Source organism: Somniosus microcephalus, unplaced genomic scaffold, assembly GCF_052327205.1.
Source record: "Somniosus microcephalus isolate GS21.2 unplaced genomic scaffold, FLI_Smic_1.0 unresolved_chr9, whole genome shotgun sequence".
Lineage (NCBI taxonomy): Eukaryota > Metazoa > Chordata > Chondrichthyes > Squaliformes > Somniosidae > Somniosus > Somniosus microcephalus.
The window spans coordinates 42751518-42769453 of record NW_028225187.1 but is presented as its reverse complement, the minus strand read 5'-3'; the positions used below and the strand labels follow the sequence as shown (position 1 = coordinate 42769453).

The window sequence follows — 17936 nt, the reverse complement described above, 5'->3', positions numbered from 1 at the left end:
TTATCATAATTTAAGAGAAGAGAACAATAGGAAACATTTGCCCTCCTAATCACAACTTCCCCAGACTAATGGTATGAAAAACACATCTGACTCTCATCCTGAAGTCAGAGTCCAGATCCCCTCCCCACCCTTTTCTTTTGCAGAATGGATCTTCTCTTAACCATGTCTTAATGTAACTTTCGCTGTCTGGATAGGTTCGATTGACAAAAAGATACTGCTGTTAAATTAATTGGATTGCAGCACAGGAACAAATGGGAGGTGCTGTTGAACCGGCAAGATTGGAAGGGCGAACGGGGAAACGACGGAGAGATGGTGGGTGCGAGAGTGACAGCAATGGGGGGCGCGGTCGATAGATTGCAAGAAATGGAAGAAAGAGTAAACGTGGTGTACATCTGAATAAGTGAGAGGCAGCAGGTGTGGGGACGAGTGAGTGAACGGTCTGAATCCAGTTGGTTGGGTGACGGTGTTTGTAGTGTTCGGTGCGGGGTTCGGGCCAATTATGGAGCAGAGGAAATTCTGCGATTCGGATCAGCCTGTCAATAGCAACTGAAGGAAAAGGTGACCCAAAACCGGCATGCCTGCCTGGTTTACTGCTGGTGGTGAAGCGACGAAATTTATAAATGTCGCAATATCTGGCAGCGGTGCGATTCGAACCCACGCCCCCGGAAGAGACTGGAGCCTTAATCCAGCGCCTTAGACCGCTCGGCCACGCTACCACATCAGTGCGCTAAGGAATCTGAAACTAGTGACTGGTGATTGAAATGTGGCCTGGTCTTGTAAATAGCAGGGGAAACAAAAGGAAATTAAATTCGTGGACGGCAAACTCACTTCTGATGCAACCCACTATATCAGAAGCAGCTACGTGTTCACAAGGCAACGCTAATAAATAAAAGTTTGCTGCAACACACCCATTGTAAATTTCATTCAAAATTTATCCCTGTTGTGTGTTGCAAGCAGGAAGTTGGTGTAAGTAAAGTGTGATAAAATTAAGTGCGTTTGATTGGGGTAGCAATAGAGCATTTTATTGTTGGTGTATATAAGAATGCAACTAGCAGAAGAAGGCTTACGATCAATCGACCTCTGGGTTATGGGACCAGCACGCTTCCGCTGCTACACTCTGCTGTCGGTTAACAAACAATCCCGGCTGGTGCTTAGGTTCCGATGCCCCACAGTGCTGTGTGTTAGCGAGACAAATTTCAGCATCCAGCCTGTGTTGAAAACTATAGCATGGCCCTGAAACCGCCCAGAGACCCGGACCCCGCAGCACCCGTGTTTGCAGGCTGACATGGCTGCACGATGTCACAAGGACACTCTGTATTACGACACCGACAATGGGACACACACAAAATGACACACAGGAGTCCGGAAAGGGTGTTTCTGGCCACACAAATGGAGGGACAGAGAAAGACACTGAAGAAACCAAAGAGAGAGAGAGACAGACAGAGCGATTAACACGAGGCAGAGACAGAGACTGAGGGAAAACCGAGACTGCGAGAGAAACAGAGAGGGAGGTAGACAGCCAGGGAAACGGAGACTGAGATGAAGAGAGAGACTTGCATGAAGGTGCGTTCTGCTGTGCAAAGAAATTCCCTGTAGTGTAAAGATGTTCCCTGTTATATAAATTGTTCCCTCCTGTGTAAAGATGATCGCTGCTGATTATAGATTTTCCCTGTTGTTTAGAGATTTTGTCTGCTTTGTAAAGATGTCCGCTATTGAGTAATGTGTTTGCTGTTGTGTAAAGGTTCTCCGTGTTGTGTAACGGGGTTCCGTTTTGTGTGAAGGTATTGCCTGTTGTGTAAAGGCCAAGAGCACCATCTGGTGCTGACGACACGGCGCTGCAGGAATGCGTTGAGAGAAAGGGTAAGGCCAAGGCTGCTCCAAGTTTGCAGCATTTGCAGCTTATGTTGGTGCGAATAAAGTGTTTTGAAAGTTGTGTTGCAGGTTCTTGTGTTTTTTGCAAGAAGGAAGTTGCTGTAAGTAAAGCATAAATTGTGATAACAAAACCTGACGCACTGAGCCTGAAATTTATCATAATTTAAGAGAAGAGAACAATAGGAAACATTTGCCCTCCTAATCACAACTTCCCCAGACTAATGGTATGAAAAACACATCTGACTCTCATCCTGAAGTCAGAGTCCAGATCCCCTCCCCACCCTTTTCTTTTGCAGAATGGATCTTCTCTTAACCATGTCTTAATGTAACTTTCGCTGTCTGGATAGGTTCGATTGACAAAAAGATACTGGTGTTAAATTAATTGGATTGCAGCACAGGAACAAATGGGAGGTGCTGTTGAACCGGCAAGATTGGAAGGGCGAACGGGGAAACGACGGAGAGATGACAGCAATGGGGGGCGCGGTCGATAGATTGCAAGAAATGGAAGAAAGAGTAAACGTGGTGTACATCTGAATAAGTGAGAGGCAGCAGGTGTGGGGACGAGTGAGTGAACGGTCTGAATTCAGTTGGTTGGGTGACGGTGTTTGTAGTGTTCGGTGCGGGGTTCAGGCCAATTATGGAGCAGAGGAAATTCTGCGATTCGGATCAGCCTGTCAATAGCAACTGAAGGAAAAGGTGACCCAAAACCGGCATGCCTGCCTGGTTTACTGCTGGTGGTGAAGCGACGAAATTTATAAATGTCGCAATATCTGGCAGCGGTGGGATTCGAACCCACGCCCCCGAAGAGACTGGAGCCTTAATCCAGCGCCTTAGACCGCTCGGCCACGCTACCACGTCAGTGCGCTAAGGAATCTGAAACTAGTGACTGGTGATTGAAATGTGGCCTGGTCTTGTAAATAGCAGGGGAAACGAAAGGAAATTAAATTCGTGGACGGCAAACTCACTTCTGATGCAACCCACTATATCAGAAGCAGCTACGTGTTCACAAGGCAACACTAATAAATAAAAGTTTGCTGCAACACACCCATTGTAAATTTCATTCAAAATTTATCCCTGTTGTGTGTTGCAAGCAGGAAGTTGGTGTAAGTAAAGTGTGATAAAATTAAGTGCGTTGGATTGGGGTAGCAATAGAGCATTTTATTGTTGGTGTATATAAGAATGCAACTAGCAGAAGAAGGCTTCACGATCAATCGACCTCTGGGTTATGGGACAAGCACGCTTCCGCTGCTACACTCTGCTGTCGGTTAGCAAACAATCCCGGCTGGTGCTTAGGTTCCGATGCCCCACAGTGCTGTGTGTTAGCGAGACAAATTTCAGCATCCAGCCTGTGTTGAAAACTATAGCATGGCCCTGAAACCGCCCAGAGACCCGGACCCCGCAGCACCCGTGTTTGCAGGCTGACATGGCTGCACGATGTCACAAGGACACTCTGTATTACCACACCGACAATGGGACACACACAAAATGACACACAGGAATCCGGAAAGGGTGTTTCTGGCCACACAAATGGAGGGACAGAGAAAGACACTGAAGAAACCAAAGAGAGAGAGAGACAGACAGAGCGATTAACACGAGGCAGAGACAGAGACTGAGGGAAAACCGAGACTGCGAGGGAAACAGAGAGGGAGGTAGACAGCCAGGGAAACGGAGACTGAGATGAAGAGAGAGACTTGCATGAAGGTGCGTTCTGCTGTGCAAAGAAATTCCCTGTAGTTCCCTGTTTCTAAAATTGTTCCCTCCTGTGTAAAGATGATCGCTGCTGATTATAGATTTTCCCTGTTGTTTAGAGATTTTGTCTGCTTTGTAAAGATGTCCGCTATTGAGTAATGTGTTTGCTGTTGTGTAAAGGTTCTCCGTGTTGTGTAACGGGGTTCCGTTTTGTGTGAAGGTATTGCCTGTTGTGTAAAGGCCAAGAGCACCATCTGGTGCTGACGACACGGCGCTGCAGGAATGCGTTGAGAGAAAGGGTAAGGCCAAGGCTGCTCCAAGTTTGCAGCATTTGCAGCTTATGTTGGTGCGAATAAAATGTTTTGAAAGTTGTGTTGCAGGTTCTTGTGTTTTTTGCAAGAAGGAAGTTGCTGTAAGTAAAGCATAAATTGTGATAACAAAACCTGACGCACTGAGCCTGAAATTTATCATAATTTAAGAGAAGAGAACAATAGGAAAAATTTGCCCTCCTAATCACAACTTCCCCAGACTAATGGTATGAAAAACACATCTGACTCTCATCCTGAAGTCAGAGTCCAGATCCCCTCCCCACCCTTTTCTTTTGCAGAATGGATCTTCTCTTAACCATGTCTTAATGTAACTTTCGCTGTCTGGATAGGTTCGATTGACAAAAAGATACTGCTGTTAAATTAATTGGATTGCAGCACAGGAACAAATGGGAGGTGCTGTTGAACCGGCAAGATTGGAAGGGCGAACGGGGAAACGACGGAGAGATGACAGCAATGGGGGGCGCGGTCGATAGATTGCAAGAAATGGAAGAAAGAGTAAACGTGGTGCACATCTGAATAAGTGAGAGGCAGCAGGTGTGGGGACGAGTGAGTGAACGGTCTGAATTCAGTTGGTTTGGTGAAGGTGTTTGTAGTGTTCGGTGCGGGGTTCAGGCCAATTTATGGAGCAGAGGAAATTCTGCGATTCGGATCAGCCTGTCAATAGCAACTGAAGGAAAAGGTGACCCAAAACCGGCATGCCTGCCTGGTTTACTGCTGGTGGTGAAGCGACGAAATTTATAAATGTCGCAATATCTGGCAGCGGTGGGATTCGAACCCACACCCCCGAAGAGACTGGAGCCTTAATCCAGCGCCTTAGACCGCTCGGCCACGCTACCACGTCAGTGCGCTAAGGAATCTGAAACTAGTGACTGGTGATTGAAATGTGGCCTGCTCTTGTAAATAGCAGGGGAAACGAAAGGAAATTAAATTCGTGGACGGCAAACTCACTTCTGATGCAACCCACTATATCAGAAGCAGCTACGTGTTCACAAGGCAACACTAATAAATAAAAGTTTGCTGCAACACACCCATTGTAAATTTCATTCAAAATTTATCCCTGTTGTGTGTTGCAAGCAGGAAGTTGGTGTAAGTAAAGTGTGATAAAATTAAGTGCGTTGGATTGGGGTAGCAATAGAGCATTTTATTGTTGGTGTATATAAGAATGCAACTAGCAGAAGAAGGCTTCACGATCAATCGACCTCTGGGTTATGGGACAAGCACGCTTCCGCTGCTACACTCTGCTGTCGGTTAGCAAACAATCCCGGCTGGTGCTTAGGTTCCGATGCCCCACAGTGCTGTGTGTTAGCGAGACAAATTTCAGCATCCAGCCTGTGTTGAAAACTATAGCATGGCCCTGAAACCGCCCAGAGACCCGGACCCCGCAGCACCCGTGTTTGCAGGCTGACATGGCTGCACGATGTCACAAGGACACTCTGTATTACCACACCGACAATGGGACACACACAAAATGACACACAGGAATCCGGAAAGGGTGTTTCTGGCCACACAAATGGAGGGACAGAGAAAGACACTGAAGAAACCAAAGAGAGAGAGAGACAGACAGAGCGATTAACACGAGGCAGAGACAGAGACTGAGGGAAAACCGAGACTGCGAGGGAAACAGAGAGGGAGGTAGACAGCCAGGGAAACGGAGACTGAGATGAAGAGAGAGACTTGCATGAAGGTGCGTTCTGCTGTGCAAAGAAATTCCCTGTAGTTCCCTGTTTCTAAAATTGTTCCCTCCTGTGTAAAGATGATCGCTGCTGATTATAGATTTTCCCTGTTGTTTAGAGATTTTGTCTGCTTTGTAAAGATGTCCGCTATTGAGTAATGTGTTTGCTGTTGTGTAAAGGTTCTCCGTGTTGTGTAACGGGGTTCCGTTTTGTGTGAAGGTATTGCCTGTTGTGTAAAGGCCAAGAGCACCATCTGGTGCTGACGACACGGCGCTGCAGGAATGCGTTGAGAGAAAGGGTAAGGCCAAGGCTGCTCCAAGTTTGCAGCATTTGCAGCTTATGTTGGTGCGAATAAAGTGTTTTGAAAGTTGTGTTGCAGGTTCTTGTGTTTTTTGCAAGAAGGAAGTTGCTGTAAGTAAAGCATAAATTGTGATAACAAAACCTGACGCACTGAGCCTGAAATTTATCATAATTTAAGAGAAGAGAACAATAGGAAAAATTTGCCCTCCTAATCACAACTTCCCCAGACTAATGGTATGAAAAACACATCTGACTCTCATCCTGAAGTCAGAGTCCAGATCCCCTCCCCACCCTTTTCTTTTGCAGAATGGATCTTCTCTTAACCATGTCTTAATGTAACTTTCGCTGTCTGGATAGGTTCGGTTGACAAAAAGATACTGGTGTTAAATTAATTGGATTGCAGCACAGGAACAAATGGGAGGTGCTGTTGAACCGGCAAGATTGGAAGGGCGAACGGGGAAACGACGGAGAGATGACAGCAATGGGGGGGCGCGGTCGATAGATTGCAAGAAATGGAAGAAAGAGTAAACGTGGTGCACATCTGAATAAGTGAGAGGCAGCAGGTGTGGGGACGAGTGAGTGAACGGTCTGAATTCAGTTGGTTTGGTGAAGGTGTTTGTAGTGTTCGGTGCGGGGTTCAGGCCAATTTATGGAGCACAGGAAATTCTGCGATTCGGATCAGCCTGTCAATAGCAACTGAAGGAAAAGGTGACCCAAAACCGGCATGCCTGCCTGGTTTACTGCTGGTGGTGAAGCGACGAAATTTATAAATGTCGCAATATCTGGCAGCGGTGGGATTCGAACCCACGCCCCCGAAGAGACTGGAGCCTTAGTCCAGCGCCTTAGACCGCTCGGCCACGCTATCACGTCAGTGCGCTAAGGAATCTGAAACTAGTGACTGGTGATTGAAATGTGGCCTGGTCTTGTAAATAGCAGGGGAAACAAACGGAAATTAAATTCGTGGACGGCAAACTCACTTCTGATGCAACCCACTATATCAGAAGCAGCTACGTGTTCACAAGGCAACACTAATAAATAAAAGTTTGCTGCAACACACCCATTGTAAATTTCATTCAAAATTTATCCCTGTTGTGTGTTGCAAGCAGGAAGTTGGTGTAAGTAAAGTGTGATAAAATTAAGTGCGTTGGATTGGGGTAGCAATAGAGCATTTTATTGTTGGTGTATATAAGAATGCAACTAGCAGAAGAAGGCTTCACGATCAATCGACCTCTGGGTTATGGGACCAGCACGCTTCCGCTGCTACACTCTGCTGTCGGTTAGCAAACAATCCCGGCTGGTGCTTAGGTTCCGATGCCCCACAGTGCTGTGTGTTAGCGAGACAAATTTCAGCATCCAGCCTGTGTTGAAAGCTATAGCATGGCCCTGAAACCGCCCAGAGACCCGGACCCCGCAGCACCCGTGTTTGCAGGCTGACATGGCTGCACGATGTCACAAGGACACTCTGTATTACCACACCGACAATGGGACACACACAAAATGACACACAGGAATCCGGAAAGGGTGTTTCTGGCCACACAAATGGAGGGACAGAGAAAGACACTGAAGAAACCAAAGAGAGAGAGAGACAGACAGAGCGATTAACACGAGGCAGAGACAGAGACTGAGGGAAAACCGAGACTGCGAGAGAAACAGAGAGGGAGGTAGACAGCCAGGGAAACGGAGACTGAGATGAAGAGAGAGACTTGCATGAAGGTGCGTTCTGCTGTGCAAAGAAATTCCCTGTAGTTCCCTGTTTCTAAAATTGTTCCCTCCTGTGTAAAGATGATCGCTGCTGATTATAGATTTTCCCTGTTGTTTAGAGATTTTGTCTGCTTTGTAAAGATGCCCGCTATTGAGTAATGTGTTTCCTGTTGTGTAAAGGTTCTCCGTGTTGTGTAACGGGCTTCCGTTTTGTGTGAAGGTATTGCCTGTTGTGTAAAGGCCAAGAGCCCCATCTGGTGCTGGCGACACGGCGCTGCAGGAATGCGTTGAGAGAAAGGGTAAGGCCAAGGCTGCTCCAAGTTTGCAGCATTTGCAGCTTATGTTGGTGCGAATAAAGTGTTTTGAAAGTTGTGTTGCAGGTTCTTGTGTTTTTTGCAAGAAGGAAGTTGCTGTAAGTAAAGCATAAATTGTGATAACAAAACCTGACGCACTGAGCCTGAAATTTATCATAATTTAAGAGAAGAGAACAATAGGAAAAATTTGCCCTCCTAATCACAACTTCCCCAGACTAATGGTATGAAAAACACATCTGACTCTCATCCTGAAGTCAGAGTCCAGATCCCCTCCCCACCCTTTTCTTTTGCAGAATGGATCTTCTCTTAACCATGTCTTAATGTAACTTTCGCTGTCTGGATAGGTTCGGTTGACAAAAAGATACTGGTGTTAAATTAATTGGATTGCAGCACAGGAACAAATGGGAGGTGCTGTTGAACCGGCAAGATTGGAAGGGCGAACGGGGAAACGACGGAGAGATGACAGCAATGGGGGGCGCGGTCGATAGATTGCAAGAAATGGAAGAAAGAGTAAACGTGGTGCACATCTGAATAAGTGAGAGGCAGCAGGTGTGGGGACGAGTGAGTGAACGGTCTGAATTCAGTTGGTTTGGTGAAGGTGTTTGTAGTGTTCGGTGCGGGGTTCAGGCCAATTTATGGAGCAGAGGAAATTCTGCGATTCGGATCAGCCTGTCAATAGCAACTGAAGGAAAAGGTGACCCAAAACCGGCATGCCTGCCTGGTTTACTGCTGGTGGTGAAGCGACGAAATTTATAAATGTCGCAATATCTGGCAGCGGTGGGATTCGAACCCACACCCCCGAAGAGACTGGAGCCTTAATCCAGCGCCTTAGACCGCTCGGCCACGCTACCACGTCAGTGCGCTAAGGAATCTGAAACTAGTGACTGGTGATTGAAATGTGGCCTGCTCTTGTAAATAGCAGGGGAAACGAAAGGAAATTAAATTCGTGGACGGCAAACTCACTTCTGATGCAACCCACTATATCAGAAGCAGCTACGTGTTCACAAGGCAACACTAATAAATAAAAGTTTGCTGCAACACACCCATTGTAAATTTCATTCAAAATTTATCCCTGTTGTGTGTTGCAAGCAGGAAGTTGGTGTAAGTAAAGTGTGATAAAATTAAGTGCGTTGGATTGGGGTAGCAATAGAGCATTTTATTGTTGGTGTATATAAGAATGCAACTAGCAGAAGAAGGCTTCACGATCAATCGACCTCTGGGTTATGGGACAAGCACGCTTCCGCTGCTACACTCTGCTGTCGGTTAGCAAACAATCCCGGCTGGTGCTTAGGTTCCGATGCCCCACAGTGCTGTGTGTTAGCGAGACAAATTTCAGCATCCAGCCTGTGTTGAAAACTATAGCATGGCCCTGAAACCGCCCAGAGACCCGGACCCCGCAGCACCCGTGTTTGCAGGCTGACATGGCTGCACGATGTCACAAGGACACTCTGTATTACCACACCGACAATGGGACACACACAAAATGACACACAGGAATCCGGAAAGGGTGTTTCTGGCCACACAAATGGAGGGACAGAGAAAGACACTGAAGAAACCAAAGAGAGAGAGAGACAGACAGAGCGATTAACACGAGGCAGAGACAGAGACTGAGGGAAAACCGAGACTGCGAGGGAAACAGAGAGGGAGGTAGACAGCCAGGGAAACGGAGACTGAGATGAAGAGAGAGACTTGCATGAAGGTGCGTTCTGCTGTGCAAAGAAATTCCCTGTAGTTCCCTGTTTCTAAAATTGTTCCCTCCTGTGTAAAGATGATCGCTGCTGATTATAGATTTTCCCTGTTGTTTAGAGATTTTGTCTGCTTTGTAAAGATGTCCGCTATTGAGTAATGTGTTTGCTGTTGTGTAAAGGTTCTCCGTGTTGTGTAACGGGGTTCCGTTTTGTGTGAAGGTATTGCCTGTTGTGTAAAGGCCAAGAGCACCATCTGGTGCTGACGACACGGCGCTGCAGGAATGCGTTGAGAGAAAGGGTAAGGCCAAGGCTGCTCCAAGTTTGCAGCATTTGCAGCTTATGTTGGTGCGAATAAAGTGTTTTGAAAGTTGTGTTGCAGGTTCTTGTGTTTTTTGCAAGAAGGAAGTTGCTGTAAGTAAAGCATAAATTGTGATAACAAAACCTGACGCACTGAGCCTGAAATTTATCATAATTTAAGAGAAGAGAACAATAGGAAAAATTTGCCCTCCTAATCACAACTTCCCCAGACTAATGGTATGAAAAACACATCTGACTCTCATCCTGAAGTCAGAGTCCAGATCCCCTCCCCACCCTTTTCTTTTGCAGAATGGATCTTCTCTTAACCATGTCTTAATGTAACTTTCGCTGTCTGGATAGGTTCGGTTGACAAAAAGATACTGGTGTTAAATTAATTGGATTGCAGCACAGGAACAAATGGGAGGTGCTGTTGAACCGGCAAGATTGGAAGGGCGAACGGGGAAACGACGGAGAGATGACAGCAATGGGGGGGCGCGGTCGATAGATTGCAAGAAATGGAAGAAAGAGTAAACGTGGTGCACATCTGAATAAGTGAGAGGCAGCAGGTGTGGGGACGAGTGAGTGAACGGTCTGAATTCAGTTGGTTTGGTGAAGGTGTTTGTAGTGTTCGGTGCGGGGTTCAGGCCAATTTATGGAGCACAGGAAATTCTGCGATTCGGATCAGCCTGTCAATAGCAACTGAAGGAAAAGGTGACCCAAAACCGGCATGCCTGCCTGGTTTACTGCTGGTGGTGAAGCGACGAAATTTATAAATGTCGCAATATCTGGCAGCGGTGGGATTCGAACCCACGCCCCCGAAGAGACTGGAGCCTTAGTCCAGCGCCTTAGACCGCTCGGCCACGCTATCACGTCAGTGCGCTAAGGAATCTGAAACTAGTGACTGGTGATTGAAATGTGGCCTGGTCTTGTAAATAGCAGGGGAAACAAACGGAAATTAAATTCGTGGACGGCAAACTCACTTCTGATGCAACCCACTATATCAGAAGCAGCTACGTGTTCACAAGGCAACACTAATAAATAAAAGTTTGCTGCAACACACCCATTGTAAATTTCATTCAAAATTTATCCCTGTTGTGTGTTGCAAGCAGGAAGTTGGTGTAAGTAAAGTGTGATAAAATTAAGTGCGTTGGATTGGGGTAGCAATAGAGCATTTTATTGTTGGTGTATATAAGAATGCAACTAGCAGAAGAAGGCTTCACGATCAATCGACCTCTGGGTTATGGGACCAGCACGCTTCCGCTGCTACACTCTGCTGTCGGTTAGCAAACAATCCCGGCTGGTGCTTAGGTTCCGATGCCCCACAGTGCTGTGTGTTAGCGAGACAAATTTCAGCATCCAGCCTGTGTTGAAAGCTATAGCATGGCCCTGAAACCGCCCAGAGACCCGGACCCCGCAGCACCCGTGTTTGCAGGCTGACATGGCTGCACGATGTCACAAGGACACTCTGTATTACCACACCGACAATGGGACACACACAAAATGACACACAGGAATCCGGAAAGGGTGTTTCTGGCCACACAAATGGAGGGACAGAGAAAGACACTGAAGAAACCAAAGAGAGAGAGAGACAGACAGAGCGATTAACACGAGGCAGAGACAGAGACTGAGGGAAAACCGAGACTGCGAGAGAAACAGAGAGGGAGGTAGACAGCCAGGGAAACGGAGACTGAGATGAAGAGAGAGACTTGCATGAAGGTGCGTTCTGCTGTGCAAAGAAATTCCCTGTAGTTCCCTGTTTCTAAAATTGTTCCCTCCTGTGTAAAGATGATCGCTGCTGATTATAGATTTTCCCTGTTGTTTAGAGATTTTGTCTGCTTTGTAAAGATGCCCGCTATTGAGTAATGTGTTTGCTGTTGTGTAAAGGTTCTCCGTGTTGTGTATCGGGGTTCCGTTTTGTGTGAAGGTATTGCCTGTTGTGTAAAGGCCAAGAGCACCATCTGGTGCTGACGACACGGCGCTGCAGGAATGCGTTGAGAGAAAGGGTAAGGCCAAGGCTGCTCCAAGTTTGCAGCATTTGCAGCTTATGTTGGTGCGAATAAAGTGTTTTGAAAGTTGTGTTGCAGGTTCTTGTGTTTTTTGCAAGAAGGAAGTTGCTGTAAGTAAAGCATAAATTGTGATAACAAAACCTGACGCACTGAGCCTGAAATTTATCATAATTTAAGAGAAGAGAACAATAGGAAAAATTTGCCCTCCTAATCACAACTTCCCCAGACTAATGGTATGAAAAACACATCTGACTCTCATCCTGAAGTCAGAGTCCAGATCCCCTCCCCACCCTTTTCTTTTGCAGAATGGATCTTCTCTTAACCATGTCTTAATGTAACTTTCGCTGTCTGGATAGGTTCGGTTGACAAAAAGATACTGGTGTTAAATTAATTGGATTGCAGCACAGGAACAAATGGGAGGTGCTGTTGAACCGGCAAGATTGGAAGGGCGAACGGGGAAACGACGGAGAGATGACAGCAATGGGGGGCGCGGTCGATAGATTGCAAGAAATGGAAGAAAGAGTAAACGTGGTGTACATCTGAATAAGTGAGAGGCAGCAGGTGTGGGGACGAGTGAGTGAACGGTCTGAATCCAGTTGGTTGGGTGACGGTGTTTGCAGTGTTCGGTGCGGGGTTCGGGCCAATTATGGAGCAGAGGAAATTCTGCGATTCGGATCTCGCCTGTCAATAGCAACTGAAGGAAAAGGTGACCCAAAACCGGCATGCCTGCCTGGTTTACTGCTGGTGGTGAAGCGACGAAATTTATAAATGTCGCAATATCTGGCAGCGGTGGGATTCGAACCCACGCCCCCGAAGAGACTGGAGCCTTAATCCAGCGCCTTAGACCGCTCGGCCACGCTACCACGTCAGTGCGCTAAGCAATCTGAAACTAGTGACTGGTGATTGAAATGTGGCCTGGTCTTGTAAATAGCAGGGGAAACAAACGGAAATTAAATTCGTGGACGGCAAACTCACTTCTGATGCAACCCACTATATCAGAAGCAGCTACGTGTTCACAAGGCAACACTAATAAATAAAAGTTTGCTGCAACACACCCATTGTAAATTTCATTCAAAATTTATCCCTGTTGTGTGTTGCAAGCAGGAAGTTGGTGTAAGTAAAGTGTGATAAAATTAAGTGCGTTGGATTGGGGTAGCAATAGAGCATTTTATTGTTGGTGTATATAAGAATGCAACTAGCAGAAGAAGGCTTCACGATCAATCGACCTCTGGGTTATGGGACAAGCACGCTTCCGCTGCTACACTCTGCTGTCGGTTAGCAAACAATCCCGGCTGGTGCTTAGGTTCCGATGCCCCACAGTGCTGTGTGTTAGCGAGACAAATTTCAGCATCCAGCCTGTGTTGAAAACTATAGCATGGCCCTGAAACCGCCCAGAGACCCGGACCCCGCAGCACCCGTGTTTGCAGGCTGACATGGCTGCACGATGTCACAAGGACACTCTGTATTACGACACCGACAATGGGACACACACAAAATGACACACAGGAATCCGGAAAGGGTGTTTCTGGCCACACAAATGGAGGGACAGAGAAAGACACTGAAGAAACCAAAGAGAGAGAGAGACAGACAGAGCGATTAACACGAGGCAGAGACAGAGACTGAGGGAAAACCGAGACTGCGAGGGAAACAGAGAGGGAGGTAGACAGCCAGGGAAACGGAGACTGAGATGAAGAGAGAGACTTGCATGAAGGTGCGTTCTGCTGTGCAAAGAAATTCCCTGTAGTTCCCTGTTTCTAAAATTGTTCCCTCCTGTGTAAAGATGATCGCTGCTGATTATAGATTTTCCCTGTTGTTTAGAGATTTTGTCTGCTTTGTAAAGATGTCCGCTATTGAGTAATGTGTTTGCTGTTGTGTAAAGGTTCTCCGTGTTGTGTAACGGGGTTCCGTTTTGTGTGAAGGTATTGCCTGTTGTGTAAAGGCCAAGAGCACCATCTGGTGCTGACGACACGGCGCTGCAGGAATGCGTTGAGAGAAAGGGTAAGGCCAAGGCTGCTCCAAGTTTGCAGCATTTGCAGCTTATGTTGGTGCGAATAAAGTGTTTTGAAAGTTGTGTTGCAGGTTCTTGTGTTTTTTGCAAGAAGGAAGTTGCTGTAAGTAAAGCATAAATTGTGATAACAAAACCTGACGCACTGAGCCTGAAATTTATCATAATTTAAGAGAAGAGAACAATAGGAAAAATTTGCCCTCCTAATCACAACTTCCCCAGACTAATGGTATGAAAAACACATCTGACTCTCATCCTGAAGTCAGAGTCCAGATCCCCTCCCCACCCTTTTCTTTTGCAGAATGGATCTTCTCTTAACCATGTCTTAATGTAACTTTCGCTGTCTGGATAGGTTCGGTTGACAAAAAGATACTGGTGTTAAATTAATTGGATTGCAGCACAGGAACAAATGGGAGGTGCTGTTGAACCGGCAAGATTGGAAGGGCGAACGGGGAAACGACGGAGAGATGACAGCAATGGGGGGCGCGGTCGATAGATTGCAAGAAATGGAAGAAAGAGTAAACGTGGTGCACATCTGAATAAGTGAGAGGCAGCAGGTGTGGGGACGAGTGAGTGAACGGTCTGAATTCAGTTGGTTTGGTGAAGGTGTTTGTAGTGTTCGGTGCGGGGTTCAGGCCAATTTATGGAGCAGAGGAAATTCTGCGATTCGGATCAGCCTGTCAATAGCAACTGAAGGAAAAGGTGACCCAAAACCGGCATGCCTGCCTGGTTTACTGCTGGTGGTGAAGCGACGAAATTTATAAATGTCGCAATATCTGGCAGCGGTGGGATTCGAACCCACGCCCCCGAAGAGACTGGAGCCTTAATCCAGCGCCTTAGACCGCTCGGCCACGCTACCACGTCAGTGCGCTAAGGAATCTGAAACTAGTGACTGGTGATTGAAATGTGGCCTGGTCTTGTAAATAGCAGGGGAAACAAACGGAAATTAAATTCGTGGACGGCAAACTCACTTCTGATGCAACCCACTATATCAGAAGCAGCTACGTGTTCACAAGGCAACGCTAATAAATAAAAGTTTGCTGCAACACACCCATTGTAAATTTCATTCAAAATTTATCCCTGTTGTGTGTTGGAAGCAGGAAGTTGGTGTAAGTAAAGTGTGATAAAATTAAGTGCGTTTGATTGGGGTAGCAATAGAGCATTTTATTGTTGGTGTATATAAGAATGCAACTAGCAGAAGAAGGCTTACGATCAATCGACCTCTGGGTTATGGGACCAGCACGCTTCCGCTGCTACACTCTGCTGTCGGTTAGCAAACAATCCCGGCTGGTGCTTAGGTTCCGATGCCCCACAGTGCTGTGTGTTAGCGAGACAAATTTCAGCATCCAGCCTGTGTTGAAAACTATAGCATGGCCCTGAAACCGCCCAGAGACCCGGACCCCGCAGCACCCGTGTTTGCAGGCTGACATGGCTGCACGATGTCACAAGGACACTCTGTATTACCACACCGACAATGGGACACACACAAAATGACACACAGGAACCCGGAAAGGGTGTTTCTGGCCACACAAATGGAGGGACAGAGAAAGACACTGAAGAAACCAAAGAGAGAGAGAGACAGACAGAGCGATTAACACGAGGCAGAGACAGAGACTGAGGGAAAACCGAGACTGCGAGAGAAACAGAGAGGGAGGTAGACAGCCAGGGAAACGGAGACTGAGATGAAGAGAGAGACTTGCATGAAGGTGCGTTCTGCTGTGCAAAGAAATTCCCTGTAGTGTAAAGATGTTCCCTGTTATAGAAAATTGTTCCCTCCTGTGTAAAGATGATCGCTGCTGATTACAGATTTTCCCTGTTGTTTAGAGATTTTGTCTGCTTTGTAAAGATGTCCGCTATTGAGTAATGTGTTTGCTGTTGTGTAAAGGTTCTCCGTGTTGTGTAACGGGCTTCCGTTTTGTGTGAAGGTATTGCCTGTTGTGTAAAGGCCAAGAGCAGCATCTGGTGCTGGCGACCCGGCGCTGCAGGAATGCGTTGAGAGAAAGGGGAAGGCCAAGGCTGCTCCAAGTTTGCAGCATTTGCAGCTTATGTTGGTGCGAATAAAGTGTTTTGAAAGTTGTGTTGCAGGTTCTTGTGTTTTTTGCAAGAAGGAAGTTGCTGTAAGTAAAGCATAAATTGTGATAACAAAACCTGACGCACTGAGCCTGAAATTTATCATAATTTAAGAGAAGAGAACAATAGGAAAAATTTGCCCTCCTAATCACAACTTCCCCAGACTAATGGTATGAAAAACACATCTGACTCTCATCCTGAAGTCAGAGTCCAGATCCCCTCCCCACCCTTTTCTTTTGCAGAATGGATCTTCTCTTAACCATGTCTTAATGTAACTTTCGCTGTCTGGATAGGTTCGGTTGACAAAAAGATACTGGTGTTAAATTAATTGGATTGCAGCACAGGAACAAATGGGAGGTGCTGTTGAACCGGCAAGATTGGAAGGGCGAACGGGGAAACGACGGAGAGATGACAGCAATGGGGGGCGCGGTCGATAGATTGCAAGAAATGGAAGAAAGAGTAAACGTGGTGCACATCTGAATAAGTGAGAGGCAGCAGGTGTGGGGACGAGTGAGTGAACGGTCTGAATTCAGTTGGTTTGGTGAAGGTGTTTGTAGTGTTCGGTGCGGGGTTCAGGCCAATTTATGGAGCAGAGGAAATTCTGCGATTCGGATCAGCCTGTCAATAGCAACTGAAGGAAAAGGTGACCCAAAACCGGCATGCCTGCCTGGTTTACTGCTGGTGGTGAAGCGACGAAATTTATAAATGTCGCAATATCTGGCAGCGGTGGGATTCGAACCCACGCCCCCGAAGAGACTGGAGCCTTAATCCAGCGCCTTAGACCGCTCGGCCACGCTACCACGTCAGTGCGCTAAGGAATCTGAAACTAGTGACTGGTGATTGAAATGTGGCCTGGTCTTGTAAATAGCAGGGGAAACAAACGGAAATTAAATTCGTGGACGGCAAACTCACTTCTGATGCAACCCACTATATCAGAAGCAGCTACGTGTTCACAAGGCAACGCTAATAAATAAAAGTTTGCTGCAACACACCCATTGTAAATTTCATTCAAAATTTATCCCTGTTGTGTGTTGGAAGCAGGAAGTTGGTGTAAGTAAAGTGTGATAAAATTAAGTGCGTTTGATTGGGGTAGCAATAGAGCATTTTATTGTTGGTGTATATAAGAATGCAACTAGCAGAAGAAGGCTTACGATCAATCGACCTCTGGGTTATGGGACCAGCACGCTTCCGCTGCTACACTCTGCTGTCGGTTAGCAAACAATCCCGGCTGGTGCTTAGGTTCCGATGCCCCACAGTGCTGTGTGTTAGCGAGACAAATTTCAGCATCCAGCCTGTGTTGAAAACTATAGCATGGCCCTGAAACCGCCCAGAGACCCGGACCCCGCAGCACCCGTGTTTGCAGGCTGACATGGCTGCACGATGTCACAAGGACACTCTGTATTACCACACCGACAATGGGACACACACAAAATGACACACAGGAACCCGGAAAGGGTGTTTCTGGCCACACAAATGGAGGGACAGAGAAAGACACTGAAGAAACCAAAGAGAGAGAGAGACAGACAGACAGAGCGATTAACACGAGGCAGAGACAGAGACTGAGGGAAAACCGAGACTGCGAGAGAAACAGAGAGGGAGGTAGACAGCCAGGGAAACGGAGACTGAGATGAAGCGAGAGACTTGCATGAAGGTGCGTTCTGCTGTGCAAAGAAATTCCCTGTAGTGTAAAGATGTTCCCTGTTATATAAAATTGTTCCCTCCTGTGTAAAGATGATCGCTGCTGATTATAGATTTTCCCTGTTGTTTAGAGATTTTGTCTGTTTTGTAAAGATGTCCGCTATTGAGTAATGTGTTTCCTGTTGTGTAAAGCTTCTCCGTGTTGTGTAACGGGGTTCCGTTTTGTGTGAAGGTATTGCCTGTTGTGTAAAGGCCAAGAGCACCATCTGGTGCTGACGACACGGCGCTGCAGGAATGCGTTGAGAGAAAGGGTAAGGCCAAGGCTGCTCCAAGTTTGCAGCATTTGCAGCTTAT

General features: G+C 46.7%; 4 non-coding genes across 4 annotated transcripts; all 4 read right to left on the bottom strand.

Annotated features, from left to right (window-relative positions):
- Nucleotides 1-2643: 2643 nt before the first annotated feature.
- On the bottom strand, nt 2644-2725 carry trnal-aag (transfer RNA leucine (anticodon AAG)). The gene has a single exon. It is a non-coding gene; the product is annotated as a tRNA-Leu (tRNA).
- Nucleotides 2726-12650: 9925 nt separating this feature from the next.
- Nucleotides 12651-12732, bottom strand: trnal-aag (transfer RNA leucine (anticodon AAG)). The gene has a single exon. It is a non-coding gene; the product is annotated as a tRNA-Leu (tRNA).
- Nucleotides 12733-14651: 1919 nt separating this feature from the next.
- Nucleotides 14652-14733, bottom strand: trnal-aag (transfer RNA leucine (anticodon AAG)). Its single transcript has one exon. It is a non-coding gene; the product is annotated as a tRNA-Leu (tRNA).
- Nucleotides 14734-16662: 1929 nt separating this feature from the next.
- On the bottom strand, nt 16663-16744 carry trnal-aag (transfer RNA leucine (anticodon AAG)). The gene has a single exon. It is a non-coding gene; the product is annotated as a tRNA-Leu (tRNA).
- Between the last annotated feature and the right edge of the window lie 1192 nt (nt 16745-17936).